The 22,635-nt window shown below is 38.6% G+C and overlaps 1 pseudogene; it reads left to right on the forward strand.

Moving 5' to 3' along the window:
* Nucleotides 1–2,442: 2,442 nt before the first annotated feature.
* Nucleotides 2,443–2,817, forward strand: LOC128062607 (40S ribosomal protein S25-like; annotated as a pseudogene).
* The last annotated feature ends 19,818 nt before the right edge of the window (nt 2,818–22,635 follow it).

A 22,635-nucleotide genomic window follows, 5' to 3' on the forward strand; every position in this document is an offset into this window, starting at 1 on the left:
ATGACAGTGAAATTGGTATTCACTTAGGGCCTATATGTGTATGTGTCTGTTCAGTGGCTCAATCGTGTGTGACTCTTTGTGACCCCATGGATGCTAACCTGCCAGGCTTCTCTTTCCATGTGACTTCCCAGGCAAGAATACTGGAGTGGGTTGCCATTTCCTTCTCCAGGGGATCTTCCCAACCCAGGGATCAATAATGAAGTGAAGTGAAGTGAAAGTCGTTCAGTCATGTCTGACTCTTGGCAACCCCATAGACTATATAGTCCACGGAATTCTCCAGGCCAGAATATTGGAGTGGGTAGCCTTTCCCTTCTCCAGGGGATCTTCCCAATCCAGGGATCAAACCCAGGTCTCCCTTATTGCAGACAGATTCTTAACTAGCTGAGCTATCAGGAAAGCCCCAGGGATCGATAGAGAAACCCATAAATGCTAACAAGTGAGCAAAATACAGTAATCTTTTCTGAGAAGACTGTGTAGCATAATAAGGTTTTATGGAAGAGCTGAGGATTACCTACTTTAAAAAAGTTTTCCAGCTAAATTTCCTAGCCAATTATTTATTATATACCCAAGCAGTTTGAAGAAGGTTGAATAATATAATAATTATATCCAATAATGCTGTGGTGTTTTAGCAGTTATGAAATTCTAAGCAGCCTGAGAAGTGATGGTAAATTGCCTCTCTTATTTTGCTAGTAGAGATGTGGCAAAACAAAATCCCATGCTGGATATTTGGGGGTGGTTCAGAAGTTCTATTTTGGAAATTTTTAGCTGTCACTCTGAACCACTGTAGCATGCTTGTTCTCAAATATCTCTCTCCTTTACAATAATTCACACTTCTTTAGCATGTAAGAGCCCTTGAACATGCTCACACATTCTAATTTATATGTTTTTCTTTAGGTACACTCAGAATAAACTACCTATGAAATGGTAGGTGACCTTGTGAATTTTTCGTTTATAATAAAAGGAATCTGACTGGTGAGATTAATTGTCATTCTGGGTAATATAATATTCTGCATTTTATTTTCCTGGAGCACTCAGAAGAGAGGAAAGCAGTAAAAATTTAAATATAGCATGTCCAAGGGAATCTGCTACAATATATTGTGTTTACCATGAGTATGAAATGCAAATAATGCTTGTATATCAGAGGTGACTATTTAAACCCATTTCAATGTCTGAAAAACCTTATTTCAAGTTTTATCTAATTCTTTTCTTATATGATCCAAAAATGCATATACAAAATCAACAGAAAGATATGAAATGATGAGACAGGTAGACATGGTTTCAAGCTCTAGTTTAACTACAACCTCCATCTGTAGCAACATTTAAATTTTCCTTATGAGGAGAGAAGTTAAAACAGGAAGGAGAGAGGTGCTGGACGTGATATTCAGCTTCTCTGTTTGTCTCAAATACGTAGTGACCATTGAGTAACTTGACTTCCCTTTCTCAGTTCAGTGGGAAAATATATTTTCATTTATTTTTGTGCAGAAACACAAATAAAATGTCATCTAAATGGCATTGCTTTTATATGGATAAGCAGGTGATCTCACATTGGTCTCAGTTCAGATTGATTGTTCCATCTCTTTACTAAAGAAATACACTTAAAAGCAAATTTAGTTTAGAGGAGTCTAGCAATAATGCCTGCCTAATAGAAACAATTTCTTAGTGCCTTCAATGGGCCCTGATAACAAAGTGCATAACAGCTGCAAAAGAAGTAGCCCAATGAGCATCTTCTACTGATGGTGATTGATCCAGTCTCATAATGAAGTGAAAGCTTTTTTAGAGCCAAAGCAATTTTTGCCCACATCCTTTATCAGGAGAAACCATAATGAATCGTGTTAGTAGCCAGCATTTATTGAAAATTTCATCTTCGAATGTTGGCCAGATGTCATTATAGCAGAATTAAGTGCAGCCTGAGAGCCTTGCTATAATGTACAGAATCTCTCTTCATCACTGTTCTGGAGTTGTTTTGGGTCTGCCTCCAAATATTACAGAGAAATGAAAAGAAAAAAAAAATGCAACGCTTTAAACTACAACTGATTAAGTGTTTTATGCACAACACGTTTTGTATCTTCTCTTAAAAGAAGTTTAATTACCTAAATTCTGTATGCTGTTTCAATGTACAAGTGTTAGTCTAATACGTAGTGAAGTGAAGTTGCTTAGTCGTGTCCGACTCTTTGTGACCCCACGGACTGTAGCCCACCAGCCTCCTCCGTCCATGGGATTCTCCAGGCAAGAGTACTGGAGTGGGGTGCCATTTCCTTCTCCAGGGGATATTCCCAACCTAGGGATTGAACCCGGGTCTCCTGCATTAGAGGCAGATGCTTTAACCTCTGAGCCACCAGGGAAGCCCATCTAATACATAAGATAAAAATATTTTTAAAACCTTACACCAGGCTGACATCTTGGCGAGGCAGCAGTGGTCACAGCTGCTTTCCCAGCTTCCCTATGTCGCCCAAGGACAACAACAAGAAGAAAAATGCCAGAAAGTCGGCCAAGAAAGACAAAGATCCAGTGAACCAATCTAGGGGCATGGCCAAAAAGAACTGGTCCAAAGGTAAAGTCTGGGACAAGCTCAATAACCTAGTCTTGTTTGACAAAGCAACCATATGACAAACTCTGTAAAGAAGTTCCCAACTACAAGCTTATAACTCCAGCTGTCCTCTCTGAGAGATTGAAGATTCATGGTTCCTGGGCCAGGGCAGCTGTTCAGGAACTCCTTAGTAAAGGACTTATTAAACAGGTTTCAAAGCACAGAGCTCAAGTGATTTATACCAAAACACCAAGGGTGGAGATGCCCCAGCTGCTGGTGAAAATGCATGAACAGGTCCCACCAACTGTACATTTTGAAAAATAAAACTTTATTAGTCAAAAAAAAACCCTCACACTGGCTTCTGATGTTCCTAAAAATAAAAAAACATTTCATATATTTTGCAACTTGAAAACTATTTTAGTAGTTTCAGATTATTCTAATGCCTTCAATTTATTCTGAAAAGGGCTTAGAATTATGTATCATTCTAAAGAGTAAATGGTACATGAAAAGCATTTTCATTAAAAAAAAGATTGTACTTAATGGATTATCTAGACTAATATATTGAAACCATGTGGTATATTCTAATTTTACAATATTTCGTGTCATCAGATATAATCACTTTCCTTGATTTGATGAATCTTAGAGAATTACTCAGAGAAAGCAATGGCACCCCACTCCAGTATTCTTGCCTGGAAAATCCCATGGACGGAGGAGCCTGGTGGGCTGCAGTCCATGAGGTCGCTAAGAGTTGGACATGACTGAGTAACTTCACTTTCACTTTTCACTTTCATGCATTGGAGAAGGAAATGGTAACCCACTCCAGTATTCTTGCCTGGAGAATCCCAGGGACGGGGGAGCCTGGTGGGCTGCCGTCTATGGGGTCGCACAGAGTCGGACACGACTGAAGCGATTTAGCAGCAGCAGCAACAGCAGCAGCAGCAGAGAATTACTGTCAAGCTCTCTTTGGCTAAGGGATCTGTTTATATGAAACTGATTTGTAGTTTTGTAGCAAAGTAAAAAAATAAATCCATCTGCTGTCTGTCATCTCACGTTTTTTATGAAAGGCTGCAGTGTGAAACTTAGAACATATTAAAACAAATCTTTATTTGAATGCTTTATTTTCACATATTAAACTAGACTTTTCAGCATTTTAGGTGGTATGTTGTCTCAACTGTGGTTAAAAAACCATTAATTCTCATTTCTAACATCAGTATATGTAAGTGGACTACATATATTCAGATGTGAGGCAGGTTCCTAGCTTTAGACAATAGTCACAGTAGAAGAAACACTAGGAGTCAGTCCATAGAATGAGGCCTGATGAATTAGAACTCCATGTGCCACCGAGCAGAAAAGAAAAAGTAGAGCCTTCATCTGAGGCACACCTAATATGTTAAGTATATTTCATCCTCAGGTGCAAAAATCCAAATTATTATAAATGGATATTGCAACTAAGAAAGCTTTCAAGTTTAAGTATTAACAGGAATATATTTACCCTTTTAATTTATATTTAACTGAAGGTGCTATTTGTTTTTAAAGCATTCGGTTCTACTTTTACCTAATACTGGCCATGTGAATTAAATTAAGTTCCCTAAAGTGCTTGCAAAAGCTGTATTTTTTGCATCTTCTAATCAATTACAATGTTTTTGGTTTAGATTAAGAAGTACAAAACCAGAAAAATTCCAAAAATGTAAAAGACAATATATGTACATTGATATATTTGTGGTAAGGTTGGTGGTTACAAAGTTTGCCGTGACTGATACATCCACACCAGATTACCTCTGAACAAGGAATTACAAACTGTCCTGAATTCAACCAGTTCATTAATTAATTTGCTTATTGATATCATTTTTATTCTGCTGGCTCAATTTTTTAGGATTATTATGTTGGAATAGGGGAATGTATGGTTTAGATGTGTGCTAAACTATACAAAAATAACAATTTTCAAGTATAGCTGATTAAAAAATTTAATGTATAACTTTCTACTAGTGTTTCTATTCAACATCAACAAACTTTCTCAGTTCCTGCACACTAGGAGAAATAAGATTTACAGTTGAATCTTATAGCTCAGAGCATGTTTTGGAAATAATGCCTCTATGCTGAGAATAAGATACTTTCTGGTACTATGACTTGAGGGAATTGCTCTTTGGAGGTCTCTACAGAATGTTTCTGCCAGGCAGGAAAAGTACAGAATACTCTAAGGTACATACTGATCCTGCCCTGAAATGTGAGTCTGTCCCCAAAATAATAAACTTCTAGATTTAGTGCGATATAAAGTACTCTTTTCATACAGCAAACTCTTCTTATTCGGCTCCCCCTTGGGAATGAAACAGTATGAAACAAATGAATTTTCCCCCAACACACACACACACACACACACACACACACACACATACACACACACGATAAAAGCATTACATGTTCTCCAATCCATAGACATATGCAGAAAAAAAGGAATATTTTTAACAATGCCTCATTGGAAGTTAAAAGCATTATCCTAAGGCACTACAGCACCCAGTACAATCTGAGCAAAATGTTTCTCTGACGGTAGAGGTGTATTTTAATAGCAACCAGTGCAGTCTACTTGTCTAAAATCTGAAAGTTCATTACCAGTCTTTTCCCTTCTCTATTTAGAGCATCATATTTCTTGTACTTTTAATTCTAGCATTTCTTAGCACCTATAAAGGGTAGCAGGTGGTCTCTTCTGGAACCTGAATTCTTCTATTCATGTATCAAGTAAAATCAGAGAGCTATCTTCTCTCCCCTGTATCCACTTCTAGAGGAACTTGCTTTCATGGTGAGAGGTTATTTGATGTCTCTTCTTGTTTGGTCCCTAGCGACTCCACTGAACCTTCCTTTGAGACTGCGGACCCAGAAAAAAAAATCCTGTTCATGAGAAAAAATTCAAGATGGCTGGTTTATCACGTATAAGCTATTAGCTGTTTATAAGGAACTTCATTTAGTTCAGGGACTCCATATTTAAAGCAAAGTACAAAATTGATTTCACTTTAGTTTTCCACAGTATTTTGTATCTTAAGACTAAAAGACCAGAAATTAAATATCGCTGGTGTAGAGTCATTTAAAAGAATGTACTTTAACCCTTGGTAGCTCAAATGGTAAAGAATCTGCCTGCAAAGCAAAAGACCCAGGTTTGATCCCTGGGTTGGGAAGATTCCCTGGAGAAGGGAATTGCAACCCACTCCAGTATTCTTGCCTGGAGAATTCTATGAACAGAGAAGCCTTGTGGGCTACAGTCCATAGGGTTGCAAAGAGTTGGACAGGACCAAGCAATTAACATTTTCACTTTCACTGTTAACCTAACTTTTATCTATGTATCTATGTATATAAGGGGAAAAAAAAAAAACCCATTCTAATCTACCAGACTCCTTCATACTTGCATTTCAGAATATATTTCCAAAGTATCAAACCTGTTGAAATAAGTTTCTATCATGATATCATTGTGTATATAATGGCCAATATCATGATTTAATCTATGATGTAAGACTGACTGCATTATTGTTATATTTCTAATTCAGAGATTATTGCTTACTCCATTTCTCCTTGCTGATCTCTGAATTTCATCTCATCTTAGTGGCTTAGCTACAATTTAAAGTTTCACATCTTTTCATTATTTTCTGTTTGAAAATAATCCAATGTGTCTGATTTTTTTCACCCACAAATTATGTTTTATGAATTATAAATTTTGTGAATTTATATGAAAAATACAGATGCCTAATGCATCAGATAAAGACATAGGTCTTGATACAAGCAAGGTCACTGCTAGATCATAAAATGATACTGTTCAGAAAAAAGATTTCCCTTTTTATGAAAATGTGTGTCTGCCATGGCATATATATTTGTTTAGTCTGAGTGAGTTCTTAGTTGTCGCATCTGTGATCTAATTTCGTGACCAGGGATTGAAACCGGACCCCCTGCATTAACAGTGCAAGTCTTAACCACTGGGCCACCAGGAAGTCCCTTCTCAAAAGTTTAAAAAAAAAAAGAGGGTGTTCTTTCCTCCAGTGGATGAATCTTTTGAGTTCAGCAAGCTAAAGGTAGACTGCATATCATTTTCCTACTCAGCAGGGTGCCCCCACTTTACACACTGGCCAGTGACACAAAACTAAAAAATAGATTCTGTAACATGACAGAGCTTGCTTTTACAGAGGAAAAACTTCAACTCAACTCAGAGGCCCTACTGCTGGAAAGAATCAGATACTTTGGAAATCTTTTTCCTCAGTTGTGTGAAAGACAAGGTGATAAAGGGGTGTGCGTGTGTGTGCATGCTAAATAGCTTCAGTCGTGTTCAACTCTTTGCAACCCCATGGACTGTGGCCCACCAGGCTCCTCTGTCCATGCTGGTTCTCCAGGCAAGAATACTGGAGTGGGTTGCCATGACCTCCAAGGGATCTTCCTGACCCAGAGCTCAAATATACATCTCTTATGTCTCCTGTGTTGGCAGGTGGGTTCTTTACCACTAGTGCCACCTGGAAAGCCTGAAAAAGGGGTATAAGTCAGTATAAATACATGTGTATGGGTGTAAATGTCATGTATAAGTGTGTGACAGCATAAGATGGTGTACAGATATAGATGTAACAAGTAATTCAAGTCATGTCACTAGGGAATACTCTGGTAGTCTAGTGGTTAGGACTCAGAGCTTCTTCCACTGCAAGAGGCGTGAGTTCAACACAAAGCCAGGGAACTAAGATCCTTCATGCACCTCCAAGAGGCCAAAAAAAAAAGAAATATATATATATATATATCCATGTGAGTCATGGAGAAGACCAGGGAAGTGTGGTTCCACGAGATCCCATATATACACGTACACTCACATATATGTACATACACACAAGCAAAACAAACAATACACATATACGTGAAAACTCATCACTCCTTCTAGGGGAAAAAAAAAAAAACACCTCAAATCATATTTTCTGGTTTATATCACATGCATGACACTATTTTTCTACATGAGTCATGGTTTTAACACCAGCAAACTTGATTAACAATTCCTAGGGAATAAAAATAGAATCCGAGTAATGAAATAAATGCTCACCCTTTTTTGTTTTCTTTTTCTTTGTGCTTCATCTAGTTTCTCTTGCCCATAGTGAGCCCCTTGCAGAGGCCTTGTCCCCAGTCCTTGAGGCCATAATTCCTAGCAAGAGATGGCTGCACGGACCCTGCATCTCAGGAATGGTATGCAGAGCACTGCCCAGGAAACAGCGAGTCAAGATGGCTGCAGGCCATATGCAGAGACACTGAGCCCGCCTCACGAGACTTGGAGCGAGATCTGGAGTGGGAGACGCGCAGTTCAGTTCAGTCACTCAGTCGTGTCTCTTTGCGACTGCATGGACTGCAGCATGCCAGGCTTCTCTGTCCATCACCAACTTCTGGAGTTTACTCAAACTCATGTCCATTGAGTCGGTGATGCCAACCAACCATCTCATCCCCTGTCATCCCCTGTCATCCCCTTCTCCTGCCCTCAGTCTTTCCCAGCATCAGGGTCTTTTCAAATGAGTCAGCTCTTCGCATCAGGAGGCGAGTTTTGGAGTTTCAGCTTCAACATCAGTCCTTTCAATGAACATTCAGGATTGATCTCCTTTAGGCTGGACTGGTTGGATCTCCTTGCAGTCCAAGGGACTCTCAAAAGTCTTCCCTAATACAAAAGTTCAAAAGCATCAATTCTTTGGCGCTCAGCTTTCTTTATAGTCCAGCTCTCTTTATAGTCCTTACATGACTACTGGAAAAACCATAGCTTTGACTAGACAGACCTTTGTTGGCAAAGTAATGTCTCTGCTTTTTAACATGCTGTCTAGGTTGGTCATAACTTTTCTTCCAAGGAGTAAGTGTCTTAATTTCATGGTTGCAGTCACCATCTGCAGTGATTTTGGAGCCCCCCCAAAATAAAGTCAGCCATTGTTTCCACTGTTTCCCCATCTATTGCCATGAAGTGATGGGGCCAGATGCTATAATCTTAGTTTTCTGAATGTTGAGCTTTAAGCCAACTTTTTCACTCTCCTCTTTCACTTTCATCAAGAGGCTCTTTAGTTCTTCTTGGCTTTCTGCCAAAAGGGTGGAGAGAAGCACAGCTGTGCCTAAAGGTGAGAATTCTGCCCCAACCTCTATCAAGAGATTGCCATCAAGCAGCCCCACCCACAACTATTCGCTGAAAGTCCTTGCTTTAGAACCTGGGCTCAGATCACCCCATTCTTTGATTGAAGAATGAAGCTTTCCTGCACTGGGAACTGAACTCAGTCTCTTTCTATTGGCTTAATGCCTGTCAAGAGGACCCTTGTTGGGGCCTGACTCAAAGAATCGGTAAATTTCACTGGAAATTTGGGAATGAGATTTCTTTCCTGGTCCACAAAGATTGAAGAACCAATTAATGATAGTAGCACTTGTCATGTTGGTAGCAATATAGAATTTGGTATTATTCAGTCAGGTGGAGTGGCATGTGGAAAAGACATTTGCTCCTTGTGATCAATGGCTTTTATATTAACATATTTCTTTTTTGTTTAGAAATATTACGCTGAATATGAAAGCTATTGATTACAAGCAGAAAATGTACTTACCAATTACTGCCTTAAAGAAGAAGAATATAAACTGCTCTCAGGATGAAGTGGTAACAGTTGGTGGCTCACAATGAACCACCACACCAGTGTTTCTCAGTTCACATAGCGTATCAGAGAGTTTCCAGATTTTTCTTAAACAAACGCTTGCATTTTTTTTTTTCTTTTAGCTTAATATCCGTGGTAGAGTTTCAGCAAAAATAAATAGGAAAACGTGAGGTAGGGATGCCTGCCGAGAGATTGGCGGTCTAAAGACCCTGCTATGTAATCAGCTAAGGCAGTTAGTGACTTTTTACAGCTTCAAAGCTGCACTTTTTCAGAGGTTGAATTTTTCAGCCCATGCATCCTGCCCACAATTTAGAAGAATGCCAAGGATACTGGATGGCTGCTTTGGTAAACAATAACTTTAAATATCGCAGTTGATCTAAGCCACCCTTCAACTTTACATTCAAATGAGCAAACACAAATATGCTCTCCTAAATTAATGGATTCTGTGCTCTACTTACACACCTTCAATAAACCCACCATCTTTGCACTCAGTAATCAGCCTACAATGAGTAACCTCACCCCTTACCGCCCTTCTCTTTGGGAGAGAAGAAAGCTCTACTGAAAGCCTCCATATCCACCTTATTGATTGCCTTTCCAAGCCACAATGAATGTTTTTCTCAGTTGGTGTTCCATTTAAATGTCGTATACTTTTGGCAGTGCCATTAACAGCTCCCCAGAGGGCATACCATGCCTAAGAGAAGGGCAAGGCTGCCCAAAGAAAGATGAGAAAGAATAATCTAAAGTTGCTACCCATAAACCCTGGGGCCACCCCAGGACTAATTTCTAACTAACAAGCAGCACTTTCAGATTCTGCTGTGTTTATCACACACTGCATTTCAACCCAGAGATTTCTCTCAATACTCATTTGCTCTCTGGCACAAACTAATTGCTCTATGTAGCAGTCTGGCTCTGGAAACTTGTAAAGATGGAGCTACAGAAACCTAACATAATAATACAGATTTTTTTTTTTAAATCACCTTTTCACAGAAACTCTATCATCTTTCTCCAAAAGACACTCAGGATAATGGGACACCCTGTACCTCCTCAGAAACAAGGAAATCCTTTTCTACTTTGCTGCTGCTGCTGCTAAGTCGCTTCAGTCGTGTCCAACTCTGTGCAACCCCATAGACGGCAGCCCACCAGGCTCCCCCGTCCCTGGGATTCTCCAGGCAAGAACACTGCCTTGCAGTAGCTTACAAATATTAATGTATCAGAGATGTCCTTACTTGCCATCTGGCTTTCGGATAGGCTTTGGGTTTTAAATCAAGCATGAAGCATGAAAAGTTGTAAAAAGCAAAAATTTGATAAATCAGTCCTTTAATATTTGTGTCTCATTTTCTTTAGACAATGTAATGGATACATTAAATTAGGACTTCAGCACATCTCTTCTGACTTACAGGGAGGTTTGCACCTTCCTCAAAGTTTCTTTGCTCTTAAATAACTGCTGCATCATAAGACCAAAGTAATTTCTTCGGAATTGTTGTTCAATTCAGACCATTGTGTAAAGATACTTTAAATCATTAAAAGGTTTATATCTGATATATAAAGAAGAATAAGGGGGAAAAAAGAAATGAACTATTACATTTAAACTGGAAATAGAGACTAGTAATAGGAAGTAGATTTATCCTGATGTGGAAAAATCTAATACACCACAGCAGCTAAGCAATATTCATTTTTATCGGATAGTATACAAATATATAAACCATTTGTTTGAGACAGAGATTGAACAAAGAACATCTTATCCCTATGGCTTTCCCCTACACGGGTAATAATTTTTAAAGTGAAATGAGCAAACCTATAAACCAGTAGAAATATCAGAGTATTTCTCTGAAAACTATTTTTTTAAAGTATCCAAACCCCTTATACTGAACCTTCTAGAAATACATAGAAGTAAATAGGAATTACTTTGTAAGCTTTCTTTCTCTCAACCTTTCGACATTGCAATTCCATCGAGGAACAATGGTAAAAATACCAAAGCGATTTGTTTTAATGTTTCTATGGCTTTAGTGAGTCTCCTAAAGCAAGAATCTTCTTAAATCTTGAAAGAGATTGAGGTTTTGAAACACTCTTATCAACTTTTTAGATCAGAGATGTTATACACACAGACTAGCTTTGGGGCACTTCTCTCAGTTTAACTGATTTGAAGGAGGCTTGTCAACTGCAGACTGTGAGCGGCTGTTTCCAGAGTCGCGACTGCATTTCCAGCAATGATTTCTACCCCTTACCTACCATGCACCACTTATTAAATACAAAGCCCACTGCCCTGAAGAATTTGTTCACAATCCCTACAACAGTGGCATCTGCAGAGGGGAGCTCCAGCCACTTGAAACTCATTAAAACATACTTGAGATTGACAGTGAGTAGAGAACATCTGTCAGACTTGGCCAAGATTTCAATCAAGTGTGATGTTGCTGTGTTACTTGACTACATTGACTTAATAAATGAGTTGGCTGCTGTCAGCACAAGGGAAGTTGGGTTGTAATCACTACCCTGTCCTTTTCTCTATTTTCTGAACTGTTCTTTCACTTAAATGTTCATATTCTGCGTGAAATGTATGAAAATGAGTTTGATGGAATAACATACCATTTAGAAAAGGAATAGAAGGTTCATTTTCAGCTGACTGAATTTAACAAGATGACCACTTCTTTAATGAGCTTGCAAGCCTATAGCCTTGAAAAGGTGGATAAAATCGCACTCCTCTCCCCTCTATAGACACATGTCTCCAACTGCATGTCTGGAAGAATGAAGTCCTTACTTTGATGTATAGATTGGATGGCTATATTAAATGCCCCAGTATATACAGTTTGGGGGGAAAGCAAGAGCATTTCTCAATAACCAAAGAGCTGTTGATCTTCAATAAATAATACTCTACCTTATGCAGCATTGTAAGCCTTATATTTTTACTTCACACTTAATCCCAAACAATAAACAGAGACTCAAAGAAATTCACTGATCTACCCTAGTAACATAATTACTAAGCAGCTAAATGGGGATTCCAACTCTAAATCTGGAGCTTTTCCACTGTGTTGCATTTGCTATGTTTGCCTTTTAGAAATGTTTGACGAGAGCTCAGATTTAAGTACAAGACATTGGCTCTGATCACTATTATTTCCAGGGGTTGGAAAGTAATTATTGTTTCTGCTGACAAGATAGCACTATCTGCTTAAAGATGGAAGGATATGAAATTTAGTTTCAGAAGCCAGGCAAGTTCAGCAGGATTTAAAAGAAATGATCACATTTCAGTGAGCCAAAAGCTGGACTCAGAGCAGAAAAACATTCTGATCTCTTCAGCTGGTGCACTGGGACATCCATTCAGCAGACCTGGTAAATCTGAGCTCAGCAACTAGTGGAGCTAAGTCTTCACATGCCTGGGAAAGCATAGGCTGACCACCACATGCTCCACACCCAGGGCTTATGATGGTATACAGTAGCTCTATTTTGGTGGTGTCTGCACAGTGAGGGTGGACAGAAGGTCTCTTAAAATGAAGGGAAAGATGTCTCTTCACACTTTAAACTTGCTTCCTCCATGGGTAGAGCATTAGCAACTGTATCCAGAAAAAAAACATAACCATGTATACATTAATTATACTTTCTGATTTTCTCAATATTTCCTTTGCCCATTGCCAGTGATTAAAACTGCACACTGGCTCACACTTAACCATTACAGCCCCCAAGTTTAATTAGTGTTAAGCCTCCATTTCTGAAACTCTCCAGGTTTGATGCCATTACACTGTCAGCCTGAAGGCACTCAGTGGTTGCACGAAGTCTGTATTATAAATAGGATGTCTTTATAAAGACTGTCCCCTACAGAAGGTTGAGATGAGCCACACAGCTAAGATTATCATAGTGTTAGTAAAAATAGGTCAGTCACACATAAATGTGTGAATTCTCTTTCCTCTGAACTCCCTTAGCATTTTATTTTTATCTCTCATATGGCACTTATCACTTTCTACCTTGTATGATAATTATTTGTATGGTGGTTTTATCGCTCTTACACTAGGATCAAAAAGTTCTTATTGTTCTTCACAAAACAACACAGTGCCTTGGACACAGTAGGCACTTGGTTAGTGTTATTTGTTTAACAGAGCTCTAAAAATAACCAGGTAAGGATTGCATTACTGTTTAAAACCTACCTTTAGTTCTGGTGGGTGGAGCTAGTTTATGTCCCTCTGATGGGCGGGGCCACATCAGGTGGCAAGTTTTGGGGTGTTTGTGAACTTAGTATGACTTTTTGTAAAGCAAGTATACTCCAGTTAAAAAAAGGAAAGAAATCACCTGAGCCAGGAGTGTGAAATAATCATTCCAGAGACATTTTAAACAGATTTCAGACTTTTAAAAATGTTTTTATGAATGTTTTACATTTGTGTGGTAGCCTTTGTTGCTGTTCAGTTACTCAGTCACGTCTGACTCTTTGAGACCCCATGGACTGCAGCACACCAAGCTTCCCTGTCCTTGACTATGTCCCAGAGTTTGCTCAGATTCATGTCCATTGAGTAGATGATGCCATCCAACCATCTCATCTTCTGTCACCCCCTTTTCCTCCTGCCCTCAATCTTTCCCAACATCAAGGTCTTTTCCAATGAGTTGGCTCCTGGCATCAGCTGGCCAAAGTATTGGAACTTCAGCTTCAGCATCAGTTTTTCCAATGAATATTCAGGATTGATTTCCTTTAGGATTGACTGGTTTGATCTCCTTGCTGTCCAAGGAACTCTCAAGAGCCTTCTCCAACACCACAGTTGAAAGCATCAATTCTCTGGCACTCAGCCTTCTTTACAGTCCAACTTTGACATCTGTACATGACTACTGGATAAAACAGTGTTAAAGATTATCATTAACATTTTTAAAAATAGCAAAAATAAAACATACTTTTATAAAAAGCATTTGACTATTGAACTGAACTTCCTTAGAACATTTGGGCTCCTGTTCTTGTGTTCTCTCTTCAGGAGAGGCCACAGTCATACACATGCACCACACACTCCCTGCTCCAGCTGGACTGAATTAGTTATGACTCAGTGCTCAACGTTCAGAAAACAAAGATCATGGCATCTGGTCCCATCACTTCATGGGAAATAGATGGGGAAACTGTGGAAACAGTATCAGACTTTATTTTGGGGGGCTCCAAAATCACTGCAGATGGTGAGTGCAGCCATGAAATTAAAAGACGCTTGCTCCTTGGAAGGAAAGTTATGACCAACCTAGAGAGTATATTCAAAAGCAGAGACATTACTTTGCCAACAAATGTCTGTCTAGTCAAGGCTATGGTTTTTCCAGTGGTCATGTATGGATGTGAGAGTTGGACTGTGAAGAAGGCTGAGCACTGAAGAATTGATGCTTTTGAACTGTGGTGTTGGAGAAAACTCTTGAGAGTCTCTTGAACTGCAAGGATATCCAACCGGTCCATTCTGAAGGAGATCAGCCCTGGGATTTCTTTGGAAGGAATGATGCTAAAGCTGAAACTCCAGTACTTTGGCCACCTCATGCAAAGAGTTGACTCATTGGAAAAGACTCTGATGCTGGGAGGGAATGGGGGCAGGAGGAGAAGGGGACAACAGAGAATGAGATGGCTGGATGGCATCACTGACTCGATGGAAGTGAGTTTGAGTGAACTCTATGTGTTGGTGATGAACAGGGAGGCCTGGCATGCTGCGATTCATGGGGTCTCAAAGGTCGGACACGACTGAGCGACTGAACTGAACTGTGCTGTCTTTTACCTCCAGGTCTCCTTTATCTCACTGAGAGGCACTCTTTCCTGTTATCTAACTTTTTTACTAACTGCAAAACTGACTCCTGCTTCAGTCTCCCTCCCTCTGGAAGTTTTCCCTATCCCTCTAAAACCATCCCACTACATCTTGACGCTTCCTCCCTGAGCCATGAGAGAAGCCCTCTCATTGCACAAATCACATTTAATTGCTCTACACAGGCAGTGAGGATGGGTCTATGAGTTCTCAGGGCTACAGCTAAGTTCCAAGGAAATCAGGGCAACCAGACCTGGCCCAGCATTGGGTTCTGAGTACTCTCTGTGAATGACTTCTTTATTGAAGGGTAGCCACTGCCATTTATGTGAGTCACAGGGAAGACAGCCTAGTGGACATGAACAATTATGGGATGTGTTCTGTCAACATGAATAACAGAGCACAGGTTTTACACATAAGCCTTTGAGGAAGGCTTTTCAGTTTAAAATAAACACAACACTTCAAAATATTATAGGTCCAATTGCTTCATTGGTACAGGGGGAAGAAATTTATTTTATTATTGCTTTTCAGTGACCCTCTCTCTTTAAGCAGAAACTTGGAGAAGACAATCATAGTGTCTTTCTGAGGTAAGGAGAGGAGTAGACGATTAGAGTAGGCCGCATAAAGGAGATAGCCTATCGGGTGAGTTCACTTTAGCCAATGAAGAAGGGGAGGAAGCTCAGACTTCAGTCAGAGCAAAAAAAGCATGAAGACAATTTTAGAGACATGTAAGTGTGTGTTGTTATTGTTGTTTAGTTGCTAAATCGTGTCTGACTCTTTGCGACCCCATAGACTAGACCGTCAGGTTCTTCTGCCCATGGAATTCTCCAGGCAAGAATACTGGAGTGGGTTGTGATTTCCTTCTCCATGGGATCTTTCCAACCCAGGTACATGACTATAAACGTATGGATTGTTGCTGAAGGTCAGAGGATGTGGGAGAAGCTGAGAGCATGCAGGAGAAGAGATTAAAACAGGTTGATTTACAATTACAAATAGCCTTGAACACTAAGCAAAGGAATTTGAACTTAATTCTGTAATTTGGAAGCTACCTTCTCAAGGTTCCAAGCAAGAAGACACATAGGCCAACTGTGATTTAGAGAAACAATTTTGGTGACAATCTAATGAATGAGAGGGAGAAGAAAAAGACTGGAGGCGAGAAGATCTAGTTGGGATGCATTTCTATGATCTGAGTAACCAGTTTCAGTAATTTAAGAACTGCATAGCTGTAAAGTTCAATATAAATGTTAATTTAAAACTATTATCCCAATACGATTGAATTCAATAACCTTTAAGGCAGTAGATATTGAAGCAGGATTTTTTGTTACTTAGCCTCAAGTAATTCAGGTAAAACTGATGTATAATTTGAACATAATGACCAAATTCACTAATGAGCTGATTGCAGGCTTTATGTTCTAACCTTAACATATGAAGTACAGTGGCAACTGAAGGAAAAAGACCAAAACAATGTTGGACCTGCTGGGAGGCGGTGCAAATTGTAATTCACAGAAATAAAGAGTTTTGTTTCTTTTTACCCAAATATGTAAAAAGCCATACTCATTAGTCAAAATTGGGATCTAATTGAAATCTACACATGGCAGTTTAATGTTGCTACTGAGATGAAGTTCATGGTCAAAGAGATTTCTTACAATGGAAAGGGATATGGGTTACAATATTTCTTTTCAAGTCAGTTGCAGCATATATTTAAGTAAATCAATTTTGTATCAGAATCCCAAAAGAAATTGTGATGTGTTTAAATCTATGGGACACTGTGTGGTGCAGGATAGCCTGTCCTATTCTACCTGCTACCATTTTATGAGCATGGTTATGATGCCAGAAAGACCATGTGGTACTGCAACTCAAGCCAAAGAAAAGATACAGACTCTGTAAGCAAAACAACACAGAGGAAATATGTGAAGAGGAAGTCAGTCTTGACAAAGCAATTTGCAGTCTGCAATTCTTAGGACTTCAGCTGGATGTGAGAACATTTTTTCTGTCTGAGAATGTTATGTTGATAGCAGCCATCCCTGTCTGCCTTCTTCTTCCCTTATCCCAAGGTCTAGATGTTAATTGGCATCTAGACCTTACATACAAACATGAAGAAAGGGAAGCCATTGTATGCACAGACTGGGAAACTCACGTGCCAGCTTTGTAAGCTTATTTGTTATTACAGCATTGTTTGCTGATTTTTAAATAAATGTTACTAAGTTTTGCTGGTTGTAGATCCATCTGAGTGTGATAGGTAGTCATCTTAAACTTTTTAATCCTCAATAAAATAATTGGAAAACCTTCCATAGCAACTGACTCTTAAACCTGTCTCTTGGTCAGAATGGATGACAGCAGAGAGCCTCAAAACAGAAACCAGTTGTTTTTTCCTTATAACATCATTCTACGAAGGAAAATCACTCATTCTAGAAGTTACTTATTATTGGAGGAAGTAAAGAAATCTGTCGCCAAGGTATGCCACCCATGTTTCAGATGTCTTTGTTGGTAAAGATAACATATCAATGCAAATATATTGCAGTGGATCACAGGCAATAGTTGACTGAAGTTGTGTCTCCTTGATGGGGTTTCCTGAATGAATTAAGCTCACGTGTCATATTTTGCCTTGATATTCTCTATCATTTTGGATTATAAGAACCATGTGACAATAAAATCTACTCTTTATAGCCTCCGTGGGTATCCAAGCCATCATTCCATCATCACTCTCAAAACCAGGAGGTGGCATTTCTGAGACAGTATGAACTACAACCATAGCCCATTTATGAGACACGATAGTAGCTAATAATTGTTGTTCAGTCATTAAGCCATGTCCAACTCTTTTGCTACCCCGTGGACTGTAACCCGCCAGGCTTCGCAAACATGGGGTTCTTCAAGCAAGAATACTGGAGTGGGCTGCCATTTTCTCCTGCAGATCTTCCTGACCCAGGGATCAAACCCACATCTCCTACATTGGCAGGCAGATTCTTCATGGATGAGCCACCAAGGAAGCCTAGTAGCTAATACAGTGACCCATTAATAAAACCAAAATAAGTTAATACTCATTGACTGACTCTTACGATCCAGGCATTGCTGTAGGATTGGGGAACTTGGCAGTGTGAATAGAATAAAGTCCCTGCACTGATGGTTTATGTAATACAATCTCAGTTAATGAATAATAAGGACAATGAGCAAATAAAAGCAGTGTGAAAGCAAGCTATTTTAAATAGAGTGATCAGGAAAGCCTCTCTTAGGAGGTGACAACTGACAAGAGATAGGACATAAATATTTGGAAGAAAAGTATGTCAAGCAGAGGGAACTGTAAGCACAGAGACTCTGAGACAGGATCACATCTGGTGAATTTAAGGAACAGCAATCGGGCTAATAGAGCCCTAGCAGAATGTTCAAATGTGGTAAGAAATAAGACTGGGGAAGTCAGGGGTATTACTGTGTCTGGTCATGTGGAGTGTGGTTAAGACTGGATTTCACTGGATTTCAGGAAGCCGTCAGAGGGTTTTGAGCAGGGAAGTGATGTATACTTAAATCTATCCATGATAACCCAATCAGCAGGCTTTTGTACCCATTAACATGAAAATGGTCAGTCCCACTTCTAAGAGCTCAAAAGGCATCTCTACAGGAGAAAAGTGTTATATATAGGATTTCTTTTTTTCTTCCCTTCTCCCTTTTTGAAGCTGGGCACATATCAAAATCAAAGTTAAGGTGTCTGAACCAGTGAATTCATGATGACAAAGAAAGAGACAGAGCCACTGCTTAATTCATACCTCGGGATATGTTGGGAAGAAGGCAATGTTACAGTGCAAATTTTCTTATTGTCTTGTAGACATTGTGCTCTAAGCTTATTCTCCTTGCCCCTGAGCTCATTCATAGAGGAATCAGATAATTTGAATCATAGACTATCAGTATCACAAATGACTGGAAGAAGAGAGAATAGTAGTTACAGGAACTAAAAGGGTTACCAACCCGCCCTGAAAAGCCTTCAACTCTGAGACTGAAGGACTCATACTCTTACGTAAGGGTCCCCAACCTCTGGGATCTAATGCTTGATCTGAGGTGGAGCTGATATAATAATAATAGAAATAAAATGTAATGTGTTTGAATCATCCTGAAAGCATCTCCCCCAACCCCAGTCCATGGAAAAATTGTCTTCCATAAAATTGGTCCACTGTGTCAAAAAGGTTAGGGACCACTGCTCTAAGGAACCAGAGGGGTTCCACCCTAGAGAATGGAGGAGTCATTCTGGAAATCCCACCTAGACCACGCTTTACCCACCCTAGTTAACAACAGCTTAAAGGATCATTTGTCTGATTCCCTGTGTGTGCTTGATCAGTCAGTATAAGATGTGTACTTATGTTCCATTTTCCCCCTCCCTTCCACCATTATAGATACAGTTTTGTACTCAAAACAGAACTTTTTTTCCTTCTCAGATTAAAAGAAAAAAAAAAAAAAATCTAAGAAACCAGAGTAAAAACGTTTCTTGGAGCTAAGTAGGGTCATACCGAGAAATTGATCAGCGTGCTGAGCCATAATTGATTGAATGAAGGCTCTTTATTTGCTTTAGCTAAGTAAGGAACCTAGATTTCTTAGACGACAGTTTGTACCTGTAAAGAGTGAGAAATCACTCATTTTAGATATTTGAAGAGCAAAAAGGACATTGAGTGCAAGTTTAAAGAATCAGACAAAGGAAACAAAAATCAGAGGTTCATCTCTTGAAAGAGCAACAGATCATCAGGAGATAATGCAGATAATACAAGTCATGCAGCCTAGATGAGGGTTATTGAGGAGATAAATAATGCAACACTAAGAGCAAAATTTGGGAAGATTTTTAGAGGTGAGAATAACCTGGTTGCATCAGTGAATGCAGTTTAGATAAGTTTTAGAGATTACTTCATCAGAAAAGTGATTTCACCTCTTTCCAAAGAAGTAATGCATAAAAGGAAATAGAGGACTCTTGCTGAGGTAAATTGTCACCTAGTTCCAGGATCTAGGCAGAGAAAATATAATGAAAATCAAATATATTTAGAGGCAAAAATACACTGTATTATTTTCTAAAGTGGGCCACGACTGTACAACACAAACTTAGTAGAAAATTCTGAAATGTTCTAAGAACTCTCCAAGGAGCCCAGCAGTTTCCATCAGAGAATGCTTATGCCTTTGGGAGATGTGCTCCAGTGAGTACAATTACTGAACTAACTCAAGGCAAAACTCGGAGGGAGTTTTTCCAGCTACATGGCTGCATTCTTCAACAGAACAAGGTGCAGCTCCCATTTGAAGGGAATCTCAAAGGCTCCCTGCTCTTCAATTTCATGTGTAATTGGGACAGGGCCTCTGTGGTGACCTGCGGTGACATTCTTACTCCTCTATATCTGAGGCTGGAGCTACTTCTTAACTAGGCTTTAAGAAGCCAGTCAAGAGTTTTTCTTCATCTTTCATGTTTTCCTGCCATCACATGTGAGCTGATGCCAGTCATTGGGAACTGAATAGGTTCTAAACCCCAAGATTGGGTAACCAAGTTAAAAGAATAAAATATGTCAAAAATTGCATACTTATATTTTATTACAAAAACATACACTTAAAATAATTAACTAAATCTACTAATTAAAAATCAGAAATGAGGAAATAAATATTTGTTCCATGGAGCAGATTGTAAATAATAGCCAGACCATCCTTCCATTAAAAACTGCTCTTGTCTATGCATCATCCCAAGGCCCGAGGATCCCAAGACCCCATGGACAATGTCACCTCTTTCTTTGCACCATTATCATTGTCAACACTGCTGGCTTCAATAGCGCTGATATTCAAATGTCCTCTTTTTGAGTGGAAGCCAAGAATTTTCTCCGCTCAGGTTTCCTGTACCTTGATTTGTCATTCTCAGGAAATCACTATATTTCTATCTCTTTTTTTACCATATGTAAAACAAAATTCATAAATTTGGTGAAAGTCAAAACACTCTGACAAGAATTGATGACAAAAATCTATGCAGAACATTTCCCCATATAAATTATTATGTGAATTCTTGAAAGTATAAGTTTATGTAAATAAATATAAGGAATGGAGGTTTGGATTTATTGACTTTCTTTCATTATTTATTTATGGAGCATCTGAAATTAGATAAGTTTGATGAATTTAGAATTCCTGTTCCCTAAACATATGCTATAAAATTGGGTGATTTGGTGGTAAAATACTATGCATGAATTTTTCAATGTAAATTTTTTAAGCTGCCAGTGGTTACATATCAGAATGTGTGTGGTTTTTTTTCCCCCAGTACATGAGTCTGCTTCACCTTGAGTATTTATTTCAAAATTACATGACCTACCTGATATATAAAAGTCAGGATTTATAAAAACCTTATGTTAACAATGCATATGGAGTGAGCGCAAATATAATTATAAATGTAATTTTAATTCTATTCTCTTTACTGGGCTACAGTATCGGTGAGTAATCTACTCCAAAATCAAAGATCAGCTTAAATCCCTTCTACCAACTCAGAGCCTGTATTCGAAGTATTTATTTAATGTCATTGTTCAGTAAGGGACTGAGAGACCTTTCATTTTAGGTAAAAGGAAAATGCAAATCTGTTAGTTATTTGCTGAGGTTCCTAAGGACACTGAAAACACACAGGCATTTGTAACTGTGAATTTCCCAGCAATAAAAAATCTTTGTCTTCCAGAGTATTTGCTTAACTGAACAAAGTTTACACAGTCTGAAGAGGATTAACATTAACAATAATACAAAATTAAACCTTTGACATTCCTCCAGTTCATTTTTAAGTTTATCTCCTCTTTTCCCACATCCATTTCTCTAATTTGATCATTTTAAAAAATGGGAGTGGGTATCGTACAGTGTGCACTGAATTCCTCTGGGCAATAATGATCAGAGTTGCATTTATTTTCCCTGAGTTCATTTCTTCAGGAACATTTTTTAGCATCAGAAATAGACCAGGTATTATGTCACATAGTAAAAAGACAATGATAATTTTTTTTTAAAAAAAAAGCACTATTCTAGATTTTAAGATTTTATAGTTTGTGAGTGGGAAAGATAGATAATCTATGACTTGCAAATATAATATTATACATGCTATACAAGTGTTATGGGACTGCACAGGCATATGGGAAGAAAAAGAACTATCATCTCTAGTGGAGAAAGTCTAAGAAGAATTCAAGAAGGAGATGAAATCTGAGCTGGCTTTAAAGCACCAGTAGCTATTTGGTGATCTGGACTGAGAAAATATTCCAAGCAGACAGAACAGCTTATACAGAAAAAAATGAAAGTTTAGTATAAAAGTATTTGATACGCGTGGAGTTAAGAAGTAATAGAGAAACGAATGAAGTAGCAAGAAGTGAAGCTACGAATATCTTTGTGGTATCAACATGACAAAGTTGAGGCTCACTGGTATATAGAAATATTTAAGTATTTCTATATTGATTGAGAATTTAAATTATTTCCAATTTTTTCCCAAACATTAAGCTGTGTACTTTAATGTGCACCTTTCTGCACACATCTTTCACCATATCTCTAGCTAAAGATCAGATTACCAAGAATGAAATTAGTGAAGCAAAGGTACACTTCTTTACATATCTTGCAGCATTTGCCATATTTATTTCTAGAAAAAATACCAACTTACCAGCAACAAGCGAGAGTTTCTGTTTCACTGTTCCCCTTGACAGAATGGACTATTATCATTTTAAAAATACATATTTGCTAATTGCACGAGTGGAGAATGAGATTAGATCTTGGAACATTATGAATATAAGGGTTAGGAATTTGA

The sequence above is a fragment of the Budorcas taxicolor genome, chromosome 17, assembly GCF_023091745.1.
Source record: "Budorcas taxicolor isolate Tak-1 chromosome 17, Takin1.1, whole genome shotgun sequence".
Classification (NCBI taxonomy): Eukaryota; Metazoa; Chordata; class Mammalia; order Artiodactyla; family Bovidae; genus Budorcas; species Budorcas taxicolor.